The following is a 19,496-nucleotide window of genomic DNA, read 5'->3' as shown; positions in this document are numbered from 1 at the left end:
CATATAAAGTAGATAATAAGGACCTACTCTGTAGCACAGGGAACTCTATTCTATAATGACCGTGTGGAAAAAGAATCAAAAAAGAGTGAATATATGTATACATATAATTGATTCACTTTTGCTGTACAGCAAAAACTAACACAACATTATAAATCAAAAAGCAAAGCAAAACAAAATACGTGCAGCACTCCATCTGTTTGCTGAGTCTTAATCCCAATTTTTCCACTTGCATTTGGTGGCTGAGGCTTTGAGCAAAGCCCCCCTCTGTGTCTCCATTTCCTCCTCTGACAGGAGAGCACATTGTGAAAACTGAAGGAGACAGGATGCGTTACAGCTGGGGCAGAATTAGTGCTTGCTAGATGTTCCTTCTCAGGATTGTTACTGTCTCCACCCCTTGATAATGGCTGCTGGAGCCAACCCCTACCAGATTGGTTGAGCTGTTAAATATTCAGGAATGCCAGCTTCTTGTGAAGCCATAAGTAGCTTGAAATTGGTGGGAATATGCATTCAACAGAAACCGACAAGCAGAAAAAATCAGGGCTTTTACTCTTCTTTCAGAGGACTAGTTTACTAGCACACACCATGGCCCCCATTCCATGTTTCCCCAAAATCCTCTTCTGTTGCCCACCTCTCTTCTGAGAACCAGAACAATCTTTTCACCTGTTTCCTGTAAGTTGCCACATAGGACCCACAGGCCCCTCAAGCCCCATATGGGAACTCAGCATTGTTACCTCCACTCTGCCCTGTTCTGAGTACATCCATGCTCAGCCTCCCACACCTCGCAGTCATCCCCAGCACCTCTCTGTCTCATACTACTTGACCCAGTAGGTCATCAAATCCTGTTAACTCTACCTCCAGAATATCTCCTGAATTTCCCATTGCTTTCCCTGTGGGTCCCCCCGTCCCTGACACCCCAGGCATCCTCTGGTCAGCTTTCTGTCACTATAGGTTAGTTTACATTTTCTCATCTTTTATGTAAGTGGAATCACACAGCAGATACTCTGCTTCCGCCTGACTTCTTTTACTCAGCATGACAATTTGGAGATTTATCCATGTTACTGAGTTATCAATAGCTTATTCCTTTTTATGGCTGCATAGCAGTCCATTGTATGGAGTTTGCATCATTTGTTTATCCACTCCTCTACTGATGGGCACCTGGGTCGTTCCAGTTTCATGAAACTAGAAATACCCTGGTCTGGGCCCTGTCCCCCATGGTCTGGGTCATCACAGTCTCCCCCATCTCCCTGAATTGCCCTTTTGCCCCGCCATCTTTCCTCCTCATATAGCCCCAGGGATTCCATTAAAACCGAAGTTGTGTCTTGTTCTGCTCCCTCTCAAGCAGAGTAAATATCAAGTCCTCACCTCACCGACACATTCACCCCACCTTCACAGTTAGCTTTCTGCCCTCATCTCTCACCACCCCTCCCCACCACACTCATTCTCCTTTGGCCACCCCCTTGCCTGAATGTTTGTTACCGCACCATGCCCAGCCATGCTTTGACTCAGAGTAGACTGCTGTCCTCTGCCCGGTCTGCTCCCTCCATCTGGATGCTCCTCCTTTTATAAGGACACAGTCCTAATGGATGAGGGCCCACCCTAATGACCTCAGCTTGATGAGCGCAAAGACCCTATTTCCAAATAAGTTCACACTCACTCCAGGTCCTGGGAATCTGGAACTTCATCTTCTTGGTGGGAACACAGCTCAACCCACAGTAACTCTTTGGTCTCAACTTGAGCTCCCTGTGGAGCCTCAGAGTGGTCTGAGGCCTGCCTTTTTTTCCCACAGTAGATCAGCTTCTCTCTCCACCCAACCCTGCCTTCCCTACCACCTCACAAGGCTGGACCTGAAAACACTGTCCCGGCAGACCTCTCACATGCAGCTTCCTGTCTCAGAGTCCGTTTCCAGGGATACCAGGCAAACAGGGATGCAGTGAAGTCTGGTGAGGGACTTGGAAGGGACCACACATGACCACAGTCTGAAGCCAGGCCCGTGACTCAGCCTGCTTCTGTAGCAGGGTGGTGAAGATCTTGTGCTGGATGGCCAGGGTTCAGATTTCAGTCTTATCACACATTGGCTGTGTGATCTTGTAAAACTACTAATACCTTCTTCCTAGAGTTGACATTTCACTGGTAGCTCAGTGGTAAAGAATCTGCCTACCAATGCAGGAGATTCCGGTTCAATCCCTGGGTCAGGAAGATCCCCTGGAGAAGGAAATGGCAGCCCACTCCAGTATTCTTGCCTGGAAAATCCCATGGACAGAGGAACCTGGCAGGTTACAGTCCATGGGGTTGCAAGAGTCAGACACAACTTAGTGACTAAACAGCAACAGGGTTGATGTAAAGATTAAGTGAGTTAATCCAATAAGGCTCTTAAAACTGTGCCTGGCACACAGTAGGCACTCAATAAATGTTTGCTTTCATTATACAGGTTTAGGTTGAGCTGGTCTGCAGACAACACCTCCACTTACCCAAAGGAGGCAGGTTCTAGGTTCTGAACTTCTGCTTCTAAATCTTGGGTGACTTCTCTGAATGAGTGGCTTACCTTACATTCAACCCCTCTGGAATGTATTTGCATCTGAGTGTTGTAAAATTTTACATTACATTTAATGGACAATGAAAGCTAAATTTAAATTTTATTTTCGAAAGGAAAGGTGGTTAGGCGAATTGCTTCAAAAGTCCACAAAGTCGTGCCAGGGTAGATAAAATAGAGAGGTGTGTAATATAATGCTGTCCTTTGCAAAAAGCTGCAAATTTGAAAAAAAGTTTATTGTAAGTGAAAAATTAAATCCAAGTGCCCTTCACATATTTTTTTAAAAAATTATAGCATTTCATTTTGAAATAGTTTAACTCAAAAGAAGTTGCAGAAATAGGAGCAAGCGTTCCTGTATGCACCCTTTACTTACTGAGATGTTTTTACTCACAATACTACGGATACCAAATGTGTGGTTTTCTTTTCTCATACTGTCTCTGAGTTTCTAACACCAGCTAGAGTGCTGCAGTTCATTATGACAACAGCTGCCCAGAGTCAGTCAGACTCCACAGGTTAGGGGCTCAGCCCAAAAGATTGCCCTCCCTTCAGATGCCAGTAGCAAGCATTGGGTCCCCAAGTTAGCTGAACTTCACTCAGACTTGGCTACAAGGTTGGGGGTTTCCACAGCCTCCTCCCTTTCAGGTTCAGTCATTTGCCAGAACAGCTTGTAAAACTCAGGGAGCACTTAACTTGCATTTTGTGGTTTATTATTAGTATTTTATGGCTGAACCTCGGGGCATGTGGGATCTTTGTTCCCTGACCAGAGATGGAACCCATGCCCCCTGCAGTGGAAGCATGGAGCCTTAACCACTGGACTGCCAGGGATGTCTCTCTTTTTTTTTTTTTTTTTTTTTAATAAAGGATGCAACTCAGAAACACCCAAATAGAAGAGATGCATAAGGCTAGGTATGGGGTATGTGTGTGCAGAACTTCCATACCCTCTCTGGGAGCACCACCCTCCTAGAAACTTGATGTCCTCTCCCACCCAGAAGCTGTCTGAATCCTGTCACTTAGGGTTTTTATGCAAGTTTCATCACACAGGCATGATTGATTACACCATTGGCCACTGGTGATTCATTCAACCTCTAACCCCTGTCCCTTCCCCAGAGGTCCAAGGTGGGATGAGGGTTAGGGTTAGTTTAGGGTTAGGGTTAGAAAGTTTGACCCCTCTAATCGTGCCTTGGTCTTTCTGGTGACCAGCCCCTATCCTGATGCTTTCTCAGTTCAGTTCAGTTGCTCAGTCGTGTCCAACTCTTTGCGACCCCATGAATTGCAGCATGCCAGGCCTCCCTGTCCATCACCAACTCCCGGAGTTCACTCAAATTCACGTCCATCGAGTTGGTGATGCCATCCAGCCATCTCATCCTCTGTCGTCCCCTTCTCCTCCTGCCCCCAATCCCTCCCACCATCAGAGTCTTTTCCAATGAGTCAACTCTTCGCATGAGGCGGCCAAAGTACTGGAGTTTCAGCTTCAGCATCAGTCCTTCCAAAGAACACCCACGACCAATCTCCTTTAGGATGGACTGGTTGGATCTCCTTGCAGTCCAAGGGACTCTCAGAGTCTTCTCCAACACCACAGTTCAAAAGCATCAATTCTTTGGTGCTCAGCCTTCTTCACAGTCCAACTCTCACATCCATACATGACCACTGGAAAAACCATAGCCTTGACTAGACAGACCTTTGTTGGCAAAGTAATGTCTCTGCTTTTGAATATGCTATCTAGGTTGGTCATAACTTTCCTTCCAAGGAGTAAGCATCTTTTAATTTCATGGCTGCAGTCACCATCTGCAGTGATTTTGGAGCCCCCCAAAATAAAGCCTGACACTGTTTCCACTGTTTCCCCATCTATTTCCCGTGAAGTGATGGGACCAGATGCCATGATCTTTGTTTTCTGGATGTTGAGCTTTAAGCCAACTTTTTCACTCTCCTCTTTCACTTTCATCAAGCGGCTCTTTAGTTCTTCTTCACTTTCTGCCATAAGGGTGGTGTCATCTGCATATCTGAGGTTATTTATATTTCCCCCGGCTTTCTAGGGACCCCCAATAACCAATCACCTCAGTTGCCTACACAGAACACTCTCACTTTGAAGGTTTCAGGAACTGTGTGCCAGGAACTGGGGTCAAAGACCAAATATTTAGTTTCTGTTGTGTCACACCCAGCTTTCCCTCAAGGCTCACATTTTACATAACAATAGCACCTTGTCAAAATCAGGAAATTGATATAGTCAGCGCTGTTAATTCAGTATCACATTGTTTTTTTAAAGAACCTAGAAAAACGAAAGAATGAAAAAAACCCTTTCAAGAGGGTGTGAGTTATAGGTAAACTGCCGAGTGGGTTGGATCTTTAGGAAACCGTCTGCCGGGGGCTTGTTTCAGGCAAATTCCCCAGCCAGCAGCTGCAGGCTGTTAGGCTGGAGGGTGAAGCCCAGGTGGATGCGGTGCCTAGTGGTGAAGTACCAGACCCTGGGTCCAGCCGGTCTGTCTGCAGTGTAGTGATTATGATACGATTTCAGATCCACTTGTTTATGGCAAAAATGAAGTTGTTTTTAAGAGTGAAGTTGTTTTCAAGGATGAAGGTACTATTTTGAGGTAAAAATGAAATCAGATGTCAGGATGGCATCTTCCACATCTGTGGTTGCTGATAAGCACTAGTAGCTTGGAGACCCCACTGGGGGCTTGTCAATAAGAACAGGTGAAAAGGCAACTGTGGGCATCGGGTGTTTAGAGTATAAACGCGCAGAATTTACGAGGACCATCCAAGAGTGTCCGGTCTGGACAAAGCTACCTTTTGCTGATCTAAATAAATCTCTCTACGGAATCTAAGAAAAAAAGGGAAGGGGGTACAAATGAACTTACAAAACAGAAGTAGAGTCATGGATGTAGAAAACAACCTTATGGCTACCAGGGGATAAAGAGGAGAGGGATAAATGGGGAGACTGGGATTGACATATACACACTACTATATATAAAATAAAAAACTGCTAAGAACCTGGTGTAGAGCACAGGGAACTCTACTCAATACTCTCTAATGGCCTAAATGCTGGTGGTGGTTGTTCAGTCGCTAAGTTATGTCCAATTCTGTTGATACCCTGTGGACTGCAGCACGCCAGGCTCCTCTGTCCTTCAGCATCCCTCAGAGTTTGCTCAAATCCATGTCCATTGAGTTAATGATGCTATTTAACCATCTCATCCTCTACCGCCCCCTTCTGCTTTTGCCTTCAATCTTTCCCAGCATTGGGGTCTTTTTCAATGAGTTGGTTCTTCCCATCAGGTGGTCAAAGTATTGGAGCTTCAGCATCAGTCCTTCCAGTGAATATTCAGGGTTGATTTCCTTTAGGATTTACTGGTTTGATTTCCGTGTAGAATATGGAAAATAAATCTAAAAAAGAGTGGGTATGTGGATATGTATAACTGACTCACTTTTCTGTACACCTGAAACTAATCAATTGTGCTCCACATTTTAAAAAGAGAAAAAGTAAAAATAACTCTCTGAAGACCTTGAGTTTTTAGCTTTTGCCACTGCAGAGGCGACTCTTTTCCTCTCAGGGGCAAAAAGCCATCAGCAGCCTAGAGAAAGATCATCCTGCCGGCCAACACCTACATTTTCCCCTAGCAACGTGCTCTAGCAATGAAAGGACTTTTGTTTTCCCTGGTTGGTAGCTGGACATCATCTCACGGTTGGTTAAGCAGCCTTTCCCAAGAACCAATTTGTATAAGGGTACAGCTCAACTGAACTTCGGAGAAGGCAGTGGCAACCCACTCCAGTACTCTTGCCTGGAAAATCTCATGGGTGGAGGAGCCTGGTAGGCTGCAGTCCATGGGGTCGCTAAGAGTCGGACACGACTGAGCCACTTCACTTTCACTTTTCACTTTCATGCATTGGAGAAGGAAATGGCAACCCACTCCAGTGTTCTTGCCTGGAGAATCCCAGGGACGGGGGAGCCTGGTGGGCTGCCGTCTATGGGGTTGCACAGAGTCGGACACGACTGAAGCAACTTAGCAGCAGCAGCAGCAACTAAATTTTGACTATATTTCTTTCATCTTCCCTTGCCTGGAACAATAGTGTAGTTCATCTGTCACTGATGTGCAGAAAAGTGAAAGTGTTAGTCATTCAGTCATGTCTGACTTTTTGTGACCCCACGGTCAGTAACCCACCAGGCTCCTCTGTCCATGGGATTTCCCCGGCAAGAATACTGGAGTGGGTTGCCATTCCCTTCTCCAGGGGATCTTCCCCACCCAGGGATTGAATCCAAGTCTCCTGCATTGTAGGCAGAGTCTTTACCGTCTGAGCCATCTTTCTTTATTGACTTCTTACATACATACTTACATTATCTTGTATGCTGCTGGCTTTTGAAATTATTAAAATTCTCACAGTGAACCTGTTAGATAAAATATTTGACAAAGACTGTCTCAGTCTCTAAGCTCAATTTGCCCCAAACAAAACACCGTCCCACTCCTACTTGCTTCTGAGAAAGAAAACATTTCGTCCCCAAACTGAAACTGAAGCCCACCATGTGTTCTGCATCTTTACTCACTAGAGAAATGTACAGATCACTGCTCGTGGAGCCCCTTTTCCGGACAGACCCCCATCTGACCCTTTGGAGATGGACTGTTGGTGCCTGGCTGCTAATTGGCTTCTGCTAGGGCTGGAGAAGGAAATGGCAACCCACTCCAGTGTTCTTGCCTGGAGAATCCCAGGGCCTGGGGAGCCTGGTGGGCTGCCATCTGTGGGGTCGCACAGAGTCGGACACGACTGAAGCGACTTAGCAGCAACAGCAGCAGGGGATCAATCGGAGAAGGCAATGGTACCCCACTCCAGTATTCTTGCCTGGAAAATCCCATGGGCGGAGGAGCCTGGTAGGCTGCAGTCTATGGAGTCGCTAAGATTTGGACACGACTGAGTGATTTCACTTTCACTTTTCACTTTCCTGCATTGGAGAAGGAAATGGCAACCCACTCCAGTGTTCTTGCCTGGAGAATCCCAGGGACGGGGGAGCCTGGTGGGCTTCTGTCTATGGGGTTGCACAGAGTCGGACACGACTGAAGCGACTTAGCAGCAGCAGCAGCAGGGAATCAACTCCATGGCCTCAGGTGGATTGGCTTCGCTTCTCAGAAGTTGCTTATTATTTCCAATTAACGTCTTCTGCCTAAAGATGTCCTCCCACATCTAATGCTACGCTAATGAGAATGTGGTGTTTTGACATCCTGGGGAAATAAACAAGACTGTGCCTGGCTGCTCTGCTCTCTCCCTGCCCACCTCCACCAGGCTCACTCTATCTTCTGGTCCCCCACCCCCAACCCTGGCCTCCCACCATTCCCTGCCTCCTGCAATCCCACTGTTGGTGAGAAATCAACTTTGACACATGCTCAAGACTAAGAAATTTATGTCTAGCTTTTTCCACTTGGGAGTCTGGGATGGATTAGAAGCCCTGGGGTGGGTGAAGGAGGGGGTTCTGAGTGCGCCCCTCTTGGTGCCCACACTGCAGTCTGGGAAGTATTAGACTCCAGGCTCTGGAGCCAGATAGGTATGGTTTGCTGCTGAATCAGTCATGACTTAGAAAAAGAGACTTATATTGCTGAGCCTCAGTTTCCTCATCTGTGAAATGGGTATTGAATAGTATTTATCTGTGAATCTGTAAAATTGCTTTTGTTAATTAACTTCCAAGGACAAAAGGTGGAGAAGCATCATTCTCTAAAATTGACTCTCAGAAACTTGGACATTTGAAATCAAACTAATGAGAATGCGACATTCCATTTTTGCCTGAGGGGTCTAAATAACTCTGACCTGGAGACATAAACTCCAGCTCCAGCCCAGGTTCAGAGCTTCAGATAAGGGGTCTCCAGGCTCAGTGTTACATACTGAGCTTAATTTCATAGCTTCCAAGGAAACGGGGCGCTGAATTCTTTTCGCAGCCCAGGCCTTATTGATCCTCTTGCTCACAGCCCTGCTTTTCTTTGTCAGTCAGTACACCGAGTCAGCAATCCCCTGGCAGTCTAGTGGTTAGGACGGCACGCTCTCACTGCTTAAGGTATGGGTTCAGTCCCTGGTTGGGGAACTAAGATCCCACGAGCTGCTTGGGATGGCAAAAAAAAAAAAGTACCATTTAAATTTCACCCACACACTACCCTTCCCCACATCTAATATAACCTTAAGTCTTCTGCTTGGGGAGACAGCGTAGAGGATTCGGAAGTCCTCTGCTGCAACATGAATAAATTTGAGTTGTCAAACTGGGAAACCTTCCCAGTGTCCTTATCAGATAAATTTGATCACGCCTCATAATTTCGCTGCCAGGGCTGAAAGAGCTAACGCAGAGAAAGTGTTTAACAGATTTCTTGGCTCATGAATTGTTTTAACCGCATTTTACAAGTTTTCTGTATTATGATGCATCTGGGGCCTTGGTGACCCTCGACAACCTACAGAGTTGGCTGATTCCTAAAGATAGCAAAAGGCTTGCCTGCTAGCAGGCCTTTCATATGCAAATTAACCAACCCAGAACTCGTGTCCCCAGCCGCTTTCTTTTTCTGGAACGCTCCTGTTTGGGCCGAATATCGCCTTCCTTCATTACCCAAGGGCCAGGTATCAATCAACTAGGGACAGCCCCTTAATGCCTCAGGGCCCACTGAAATGATTCAAACAAGCCAATTTTAAGCTGACTTAACCCTGCGGGGGGTTCCATCCCGTATAAACCACAATAAAGGCTCTCACCCACCTCCCCACCCAGGCCTGAGAGCAACCTCAGTGTTCTCTCATGGGGCCTTTCAGGGCTTGGCTTATCCCCCTCCTCTTGGGACCTGTGAGTCATTACCTATCTTTCCATTGGCAGTTGAGTCTTGATCTCTTGGCCTCACCACGCCTGAATAGAAGTAAAATCTACATTCTAAAACGTCCCACCTGTGCTCACGAACCCATCAGTCAGCCCTGACTCCAGTCCCACCCTAGCTTGTTCACGTCTGCCCCCTGACTCAGATGACAGAGCCAGCAACCGTACCAAAGGGCATCCTCTGGTCACTTGCAGAGGGAAGCAGCTAGATTCCCAGGGGAGGAAGAGGAAGGCCAGGCAGGACTCTTGCTGATCCTTGCAGAACGGCCTGAGCCAAGTCTCCCAGGAGCCCCCGGGAGCCAGCTGTGCCTGCTTCCGCCTTTTCCCGGAGGTTCATTCTGGGGTGAGCTTCAGGGCTGGCCATCTCTACAAGTTGAGTGGCAACTGGTGTGTGTTACCTGCATTTTCAGCTAGGAGAGAGGCCTGGAGAGCTTTCTGCTGATTCTCCAAGGAAACTTTAATCCTCCCTAGAAGGATTATGATGAGAACAATCTCATTTCAAACCTGCCCCATCGATGTGGTTTGAGAAGCATGCCGATAGTTGCTTTTGGGGAGGAGGGTGGGTGGGGGATGAGGGGAATCAAGGGCAGCATCTGTCCCTGGCAGGCTCTAGCTCATGCTTACGTGGGCGTCATCCTTTGTGATAATTTGAACTCTCTGCTTAGGTCCTGCATACTTCTCTTCTAAATGCATGAGAAAATTTTTGGAGTGTGGTAAAACTGATGTGGAAAATGTTAATCATTTATGAAATTGATGTAAAGGGATGTAGATGTTCGTTGTACTGCTCTTACCTAATTAAAATTAGAAATTAGATAATCTAATTCATAATTAATAAGTCAATTTGTAAAATTTAATTCCTAATTAAAAATTAGGTAGAGGGCTTCCCTGGGGGCTCAGAGGTAAAGAACCTGCCAATGCAAGAGACACAGGTTCAATCCCTGATCCAGGAAGATCCCACAGGCTGCAGAGCAACTAAGCCTGTGAGCCACAACTATTGAGCCTGTGCTCTGGAGCCCAGGAACTGCGACTGTTAAGCCCATGGACTGCAACTATGGAAGCCCGAGTGCCCTAGAGCCTGTCCTCCATGACAAGAGAAGCCACCGCAATGGGAAGCCTGTGCCCTGCAACTAGAGGTAGCCCCGGCTCACCTCACTGCAGCTAGAAAAAGCCCACACAGCAGTGAAGACCCAGCACAGCCAAAAATAAATAAGTGACCAATTTTTAAAATGAGGTAGAATTACAAAGAAACGAACAACTACAGTAAAACTAAAGGCAAATAAAGCTTTCCCAAAGAAACAGGCCAGAGTTAGACCATCTTCTCTGTTCTCTTCCCTTGTCTGTCTTGCTTTAGGTTAATTCACAAAACTTCCATCCTCCCCTTTCAGGAAATCATTAAACCTGCCGCCTTCCCCAACCGTCACCACCTGCAGCCTCCCAAAAGTCTCCTGGCCCTCCCCAGGCTTGGAGCTTCAATATTTTCTAGGGAGAAAAACACTAGTCTTAGATCTCAGTCCAAGATGTCAGCTCTGCCGCTTTCTAGGTGTATTTATTATATATTGCTGTGTAAACAAATTGCCCCCAAATGTGCTGGTTGTTCAGTTGCTAAGTCCTGTCCGACTCTGCGCCCCATGAACTGCAGCATGCCAGGCTTCCCAAAGGGGTGTGTGTGTGTGTGTGTGTGTGTGTGTGTGTGTGAGCTTAGTCACTCAGTCACGTCCAACTCTTTGTGACCCCATGGACTGTAGTCTGCCAGGCTCCTCTGTCCATGGGATCTCCAGGCTAGAATACTGGAGTGGGTTGCCATTTCCTCTTCCAGGGGATCTTCCCAACCCAGGGATCGAACCCAGGTCTCCCGCATTGTGGGCAGATTCTTTATCATCTGAGCCACCAGGGAATCCCAAAGGTAGTGACTTAAATAAGAAGCAGTGATATCACCCCTGTGGGAAGTGGCATGGCTAGTTGCACCTGTGTGAAGGGTCCTAAACCAGAACCACCCCATGGAGCCCTTCCTCCATTCCTGACCCATAGAAACTGGGAGAGAGAGTAACGTGGTTGTTTCAAGCTGCTCGATGTTGGGGTAATTTGTTTTGCATCAATAGTAACTGGGGCACTAACCCAGGATGCCTTAAAGAAAACAGGAAGGAGGAAGGGAGGGTATGCTAGGACGCAGCACATACTGTGAGAGGGCTCAGCCAGGCCTCAGAAGAGAAAGGAAAAAGAAACAATGTCAGAGCATCATCAGTTCCCTGCACTACCTCGCCTGTGTGCTCCTCTGTCCATCTTTCTCCTCCTTTCCTGCAGCTCTGCTTTCCCTGTCTCTCAGGGCATGGCATGGGGAAAGCAGGCTTCCTCCAGCTCTGTTTTTTTTTTTTTTTTAATTTTTTAAATTTAATTTAATTTTATTTGGCCGAACCATGGGATGTTAATCGCCCAACCAGGAATGGAACCTATACCCCCTGCAGTGGAAGCATGGAGTCTTTACCACTGGACCGCCAGGGGAGTCCCCAGCTCCCATTTCATAACTTCTCTTTGAGAGGCTGAGCCAGAATCTCTTGGTCTCAGTCCCAAATTCCCTGGGAAAGAGACTCTTGTCAGCCAGTGCCAGTCAGGCGTCCAGACTGGGATTCTGAAGTTGCACAGGTGTGCTCACCCCTTAAAGAAAACAGGAAGGAGGAAGGGAGGGTATGCTAGGACGCAGCACACACCCCAGGAGCGGCCAGGGTGGCATCTGGCCGCTCCTCTCCCTGCCAGGCTGGAGATCTGGTTCAAAGCTGGAGGTAGGGGCACCAGGTGAGTTTGGAGTCCCCAGAAGCAGCGCCTGTGACCAGGATTCAAGGGCATGTGGTTGATTTGGCTGCGGGATCCCTGGAAGCACCTATAGAGGGTGGGGACATGGGAGGAAAGGGAGGCAACCCTAGGGGTACTGATGAGCAGGTGACTGCTGGGGACCTCTGAGAACCATAGCATGACATCCCCTCAGTCCCCCTCCTTGGGAGCAAAGTAGTTGTTATGGACCAAATCTTGCTCCCTGACCATGAAATTCATATGTTGAAGCCCTCACCCTGAGGTGACTGTATCTGGAGATGGGGCCTCTTTACAGGTTCTCCTTTTACCCTTGGTCATGAATAAGTAACTAGTGGGGAGGTGCTTTGATACTATATAAATCTCTTGTTCCTCATCACACATTGGCTTTTTGAGTGAATTAATTTATTTAAATCAGTATTTATATATCAATATGGACCTGTGGCTTCCTGTTGATCCCTTACATTACAATCTGCTATCATGTATTACAGGTTGAGTTGTGTACCCCCCCACAATTTAAAATCTATTGAAGTCCTTACTCCCCAGGACTTCAGAATGTGACCTTATTTGAAAATAGGATCATTAGTTAAGATAAGGTCAGACTGAAGTAGGGTGGTCCCTACTCCAACATGACTGGTGTCCTTTTAAAGGGGAAATTTGGACAATGACCTATGGGGAGAATGCCCTGTGAAAATGAAAACAGAGATCAGGGTGATGCTTCTACAAGCCAAACAAAGCAAAGATTGCCAGCAAGCCATCGGAAGCTGAGAGAGAGACAGGGGACAGATGTTCCCTCAGAGCCTCAGAAGGAGCAAGCCCTGCCAACACTTGGATCTTGGACTCCAGGCCTGTGAGACAAATTTGTTTCTGTTGTTTGAGCCACTGTATGGCACTTGGTTACATCAGCTGTAGAAATCGAACAAGTTACTATGATTTCTTTTGATGTCCCAGTTATCCCTTTTTAGGCCAGAGGACGTCAGGTGACTTCTGCATCCTCTCGACATGACCCCATCCTTCCTCGTGCACGTCTTTACTTTCCGGCATAACAAGATGTCTCAGACTCACCTTGAACTTTTGCTGCCTTGGTTTTCCCTGGTGGCTCAGATGGTGAAGAATCTGCCTGCAATGCAGGAGACCCAGGTTCGATTCCTGGGTTGGGAAGATCCCCTGGAGAATGGAATGGCTAACGTACTCCAGTATTCTTGCCTGGAGAATTCCATGGACAGATGCTACAGTCCATGGGGTCTCAAAGAGTCAGACATGACTGAGAGACTAACATACACACACAGTCCCCTCAAAATGAGTCCATTCTACAAAGATCCCTGGTTCTTGTTAGTGGTTAATGGTACTTAGAGGCCGATATCTGTGTGCTCAATACCGTTTAGTGCACACACACTTTTACGTCTACCTGTATCTCTTGACGACTTATGGAGAACCTCAGGTTCACACTGATGTCTAATTCCAGCCCACAGCCAGTGTCGTGTTGGCTTTCTCCCTTCCTGTTTCAGCCTCGCCGCTTTGACAGTGAGAACCCCGCTCCTGTAATCGTGAATTCATTTGCTTACTCGATGGACCCTGTTGCATGTTATGTGTGGCCTTCTCCCATGCCTACTCCCTGCCTCCATGTCTCCTTCCTGCTGGGCAGACTCTGACTCCCTTCTCTGGGCCAGACGGCCCTCCCCCAGCCCCTGCCTACTAACTCTGTCCCACCTAATGGCTTTTGTCCCAGAGTGTTCAGGGAGAGGCAGGAAATGACCACTGTGGAATTGCCATGTCTACCAAGTGGAGTATCAGGACTCCAGGGGCACAAGCTGGCCCAATGTCTGGTTTGTTTTTTTTTTACCCCTTCCTTGTTCCTGTGGACAACTATAAGGACAATTCCTCCATGCCCTTTGGACACAGTATCGGGCAAAATGCAAATGTTTCAGATCCTCTTCAGTAATAAAAGGCCTTGAAACTGCCTTTTGTCCCAAGAGCTGTCTCAGTTCAGTAATAAAATTATGCAGCACCATTTCATCATGACAGCTCAGAATGTTACCAAGATTCTTGCTTCCCCAAGGCGGCTTCAGACTGGGAAGCTGAGGACAGAACAAAAAAGGGTGGGTCTGCTGTGCAATGGCTGCAAACAGCAGCCGCCTCAGCCGAGTCCGCAGCCGGTTGCCCTAAGGGACCTTGGAGACAGCCCTTTCCAGTGGACACTCATGACTGGCCTGCTGTCCCCAGTCTAGGCTCTAGACAGGTAGGTGCAGTGCCTTTGGAAAGCCCCGGAGCATAGTGGCCGGTGTCCACATTGGGCTAGTCATAATGTCTGTCTGCACCAAGCTGCAGAACAAGGAGCATGTGATGGAGGCCCTCCACAGGGCCAGGATCAAGTTCCCTGGCTGCCAGAAGATCCAAGACATGAGGATTTACTAAGTTTAAGGCGGATGAATTTGGAAACATGGTAGCAGAAAAGCGGCTCATCCGAGATGGCTAGGGGTTAAATACATCCCTAAGGGTTAAATACATCCCTAATCGTGGCCCTCTGGATAAATAGCGGATCCTGCACTGGCACCCCACTCCAGTACTTTTGCTTAGAAAATCCCATGGACGGAGGAGCCTGGTGGGCTGCAGTCCATGGGGTCGCTAGAGTCGGACACTACTGAGCGACTTCACTTTCACTTTTCACTTTCCTGCATTGGAGAAGGAAATGGCAACCCACTCCAGTGTTCTTGCCTGGAGAATCCCAGGGACGGGAAGCCTGGTGGGCTGCCGTCTATGGGTCGCACAGAGTCGGACACGACTGAAGCGTCTTAGCAGCAGCAGCACTCATTAGAACCTTGGCGCTGTCCCCTCCTTACACATGCTCACCAATAAATCCTACTTCCCTGTCAGAAAAAAAGAACAAAAAGAATGGAATATTCTCCTCTATTTTCTCTGCCTGGGTTGCTGACCCGCTCTCCTCGCTCCCTCTGTCGTTAGAGTTGAGCCCTGGCACGTGCGCATGCTCAGTCGTGTCCAACTCTCTGCGACCCCACGGACTATAGCCCCCCAGGCTTCTCTATCCATGGGCTTTCCCAGGCAAAAATACTGGAGTGGGTTGCCATTTCCTCCTCCAGGGGATCTTCCCGACCCAGGGATGGAGCCCGATTCTCCTACATTGCAGGTGGATTTTTTTACTGGAAAGTTCTGGATGGCTGGGCCCAAGTGGGACAGGCTCTGGCACTACTGTTATCCCCTCAGGGGGCACTGGAGCTGAACCCAGCCATCCAGCACCAGAACCCATGTGCCTGCCTCCACGTTATAATCACAATGATAAACAATATGCCAGGTACTGTTCTGAGCACATTCCATGTGTGCCTCGGGCTGGGTGCTCTGCAAAGCTGACATCAAGACTAAGTCAATAGTGCAAGAGGTTTGGTAGGAAGATACACCTGTGACAGGAGAGAAGAGAGGGACACAGACCATGTGCTGACTTGACAAAGTCCCAGCCACTTGGGGAGGAGCTCTGGAGCCAAGACAGCCCCTTGGAGAAGTCGTGCGCTGGGCAGAAATACGCAAGGTCCAGTGGCTCCACCAAGTTCAATCGCTGAGGATGACCATCCCCCACATGGCGTACATGCAGTTCAAACCTGAGACAGAGCCTTCACACAGAGACTTGGGCGTGAATGTCCACAGCAGTGTCTGTCTGTTTATGCATTATTCATGACAGCCTCAACTGGAACTCATCCAAATGTCCATCACCAGATGAACAGAGAAACAAAATGTGGGCCATCCACACTGTGGAGACCTCTTGGCAAGAAAACAGAATGAGCTCTTTTTTTAAAAAAAAAATGTTTTTTATGGAACGATAATTCATTTGCAACGTGTTACTAATTTGTGCTCTACAGCAAAGTGATTCAGTTATATATATACACCTTCCATGTTCTTTTGCTTTACGGTTTATTGCAGGATATTGAATATCATTCCCTGTGCTAGACAGTAGGACGTTGCTGTCTGTCCATTCTATATGTAATATTAATAGATTGCATCTGCTAGTCCTGAGCTTTCAATCCACTCCTCCCCAATCCCCTTCCTCTTGGCAACCACAGATCTATTCTCTGTCTGTGGGTCTGTTTCTGTTTCATAGATAAGTTCATTCGTGCCATATTTTAGAGTCCATATACATGTGATATCATATGGTATTTGTCTTTTTCTTTCCAACATACTTCATTTAGTATGTTAATCTCTAGGACCATCCATGTTGCTGCAAATGGCATTATTTCATTCTTTTTTATGGCTGAGTAGTATTCTATTGCGGAGAAGGCAATGGCACCCCACTCCAGTACTTTTGCCTGGAAAATCTTATGGACGGAGGAGCCTGGTAGGCTGCAGTCCATGGGGTCACTAAAAGTTGGATATGACTGAACATCTTCACTTTCACTTTTCACTTTCATGCATTGGAGAAGGAAATGGCAACCCACTCCAGTGTTCTTGCCTGGAGAATCCCAGGGACGGGGGAGCCTGGTGGGCTCCCGTCTATGGGGTCGCACAGAGTCGGACATGACTGAAGTGACTTAGCAGCAGTATTCTCTTGTGTGTGTATACACACACACCCCCACACATATATATATATCACATCTTCTTATCCATTCTTCTGTTGATGGGCATTTAGTTTGCTTCCAAATCTTGGCTAGTGAAGAGTGCTGCTGTGAACTTAAGGGTGCATGTATCTTTTCAAATTATAGTTTTGTTGGGATATATTCTCAAGAGTGGGTTTTCAGGAGCCCATAACTCTATTTTTAGTCTTTTGAGGAACGTGCATACCGTTTTCCATAGCGGCTGCACCAATTTACATAAAACAGATCGAGCGCTTGATCCACAGAGTAACTTGAGTATCCACAGAGTCTCAGATGCATGATGCTGAGCAAAATATGCTGGATAGGAAAGACCACACGACTTATGCTTCCATTTCCATGAACTTTCTAGAAAAGAGACCTCAGAATATCCCGGACTGTGGCACCAGCTGGCTTCAGGAAGTTGTTCAGTTCAGTTGCTCAGTTTTGTCTGACTCTTTGTGACCCCAAGGACTGCAGCACTCCAGACCTCCCTGTCCATCACCAACTCCCGGAATTTACTCAAACTCATGTCAGTTGAGTCGGTGATGCCATCCTACCAACTCATCCTCTGTCATCTCCTTCTCCCGCCTTCAGTCTTTCCCAACATCAAATGACTCAGTTTCAAATGAGTCAGGAAGTTGTATCTGGGACTTAAAACCAAAGAGTCTGGCGCCCTCTGGTGGCTGCCTTTCAGAGGCATAAAATCAGTGAGAACTTGTCAGTGAGAGGATAATTAAGAATGTTAATATACACTACATGTAACATATGTAATTATATGTTATAGTTGCACATCATATATATGGTAACATGAACTTGGGAAGACTCCGGAAAACGGTGAGGGACAGGGAAGCCTGGCGTGCTGCAGTCCATGGGGTCACGAAGAGTTGGACACCACTTGGTGACTGAGCAACAACATATGACAACAAGCCCCTGATGCTGGGAAAGATTGAAGGCAAAAGGAGAAGAGGGCGGCGGAGGATGAGATGGTTGGATAGCGTCACCGGCTCTGGACATGAGTTTGAGCAAACTCTGGGAGATAGTGAAGGACAGGGAAGCCTTGTGTGCTGCAGTCCATGGGGTCGCAAAGAGCCAGACACAATTTAGCAACTAAACAACAACAAAAATATGACAAGAAACTCAAAGCCATACTGTGGGTCAGGCAGTGTTCCCACCGGAAGGAAAGTTAGTATTATCCCTCTTGTGTGTAAGAACAGATAATGAAACTGAGGGATATAGGGGTCTAGCAAATGGAGATCACACAGCTTGTGGGCTGTGAAGTGGAATTTGAACCGGATCCATCTGAGTTCAGGGAGATGGAGAGAAGCCACACTGAGGGTGTGGGGGCCCTGGCTGCTCAGGTCCTTGAGACCAGCCCCGTCCTGTCTTTGATTTGGAGGCACCCTTTGCTCTCCTGATAATAAACCTCTTTTCATTTGGATGACTTCATGTTGGACTTTCCTGTCCTGTGAGGCCAGTAGGCATGGGCCTCCTCAGGGACCCCAAACCCTGACTTGCTCTGGGTGTCCATCTCTGGGGGTGGTTTGATTCGTTGAATATGGGGTCCATCTAGTGGGGCAGATTCCCTCAGCCTCTTGGGAGTGGCTTGCCTCTCCCTCTCTTGTGGTCTCATGGGGCCTCCTTGGTCCACTGCCCATTGATATCTAGTTCATGTCTCATGACCAAGGGCGTGAAGTGGGGATGACCCACAACACAAGAGCTCACAGCTTTTTTTGAAGGGGGACCCCTTCCCTCAGAAGGCCCAAGCAGCCTCGACTGGCAGTAAGAGCTGGAAAAGTATCAAAATGTGTTAGTCGCTCAGTCATGTCTGACTCTTTGTGACCCCATGGACCATAGCCCACCATACTTTTCTGTTCATGGAATATTCCAGGCAAGAATACTGGAGTGGGTAGCCATTCCCTTCTCCAGGGGATCGTCTTGATCCAGAGATCGAACCCTGGTCTCCTGCACTGCAGGCAGATTCTTTAGGGCTGTGCCTTAAAGCAGTCCTGGCTGGGTGTGACAGTTATCCTCCATGACCTCAGGATTGTCACCGAACCAAACTTAGGTCTGCTTACCTGAGCACAGGAAAGCCAATCTCCTGACATCAGGTTGTGGTGAGAGAAAGTGCAGCATTTGCTGCAGGCACCAAGCAAGGGGTACACCCAGCAAGGCAGCTAATGCTCCAAATACCCAAACTCTACAATGGCTTTCAGGGAAAGGTTTGTAAAGACAGGGTGAGGAAGAGGGGTGTGTGATCAGCTTGTGGACATTCTTCTGTTTGGTTGATGGGGAGGTAGTGGGGAGGTGGTGGTGGGGTCTTCCCAGGTTGGAAGGTGCTTCCCAGGTGGTGCTAGTGCTAAAGAACCTGCCTGTCAATACAGGAGATTTAAGAGACGAGGGTTCAATCCCTGGGTTGGGAAGATCCCCTGGAGGAGGGCATGGCAACCCACTCCAGTATCCTTGCCTGGAGAATCCCATGGACAGAGGAGCCTGGCAGGCTACAGTCCATGGGGTCACAAAGAGCTAGACACGACTGAAGCAACTGAGCACACACGCACGAGATAATTGGGAGTCAGCATCAACAAACTTCTGGTTCCAAACGGTTTGGGGTCTCTGTGCTTGTGGTCAGCATGAAGTTAGCTTCTTCGAGGATATGGCTCAGGTTATTATCTGCAGGCCTTGAGGAACTAAAAGCCCTTGCCTTTGTTGAGTGGCTGCTGCTGCTGCGAAGACGCTTCAGTCGTGTCCGACTCTGTGTCACCCCATA

At 47.7% G+C, this 19,496-nt stretch overlaps 1 protein-coding gene and 1 pseudogene across 1 annotated transcript in view; both read left to right on the top strand.

Annotated features, from left to right (window-relative positions):
- CEACAM20 (CEA cell adhesion molecule 20) overlaps positions 1–19,496 on the top strand; it is a 78,138-nt gene that overhangs the window by 21,563 nt on the left and 37,079 nt on the right. The window lies entirely within an intron of this gene.
- LOC129632675 (uncharacterized) lies at positions 14,216–14,336 on the top strand (annotated as a pseudogene).

Source organism: Bubalus kerabau, chromosome 17 (assembly GCF_029407905.1).
Source record: "Bubalus kerabau isolate K-KA32 ecotype Philippines breed swamp buffalo chromosome 17, PCC_UOA_SB_1v2, whole genome shotgun sequence".
In the NCBI taxonomy this organism is placed as follows: domain Eukaryota; kingdom Metazoa; phylum Chordata; class Mammalia; order Artiodactyla; family Bovidae; genus Bubalus; species Bubalus kerabau.
This window is presented reverse-complemented; position numbering and strand designations above follow the sequence as displayed.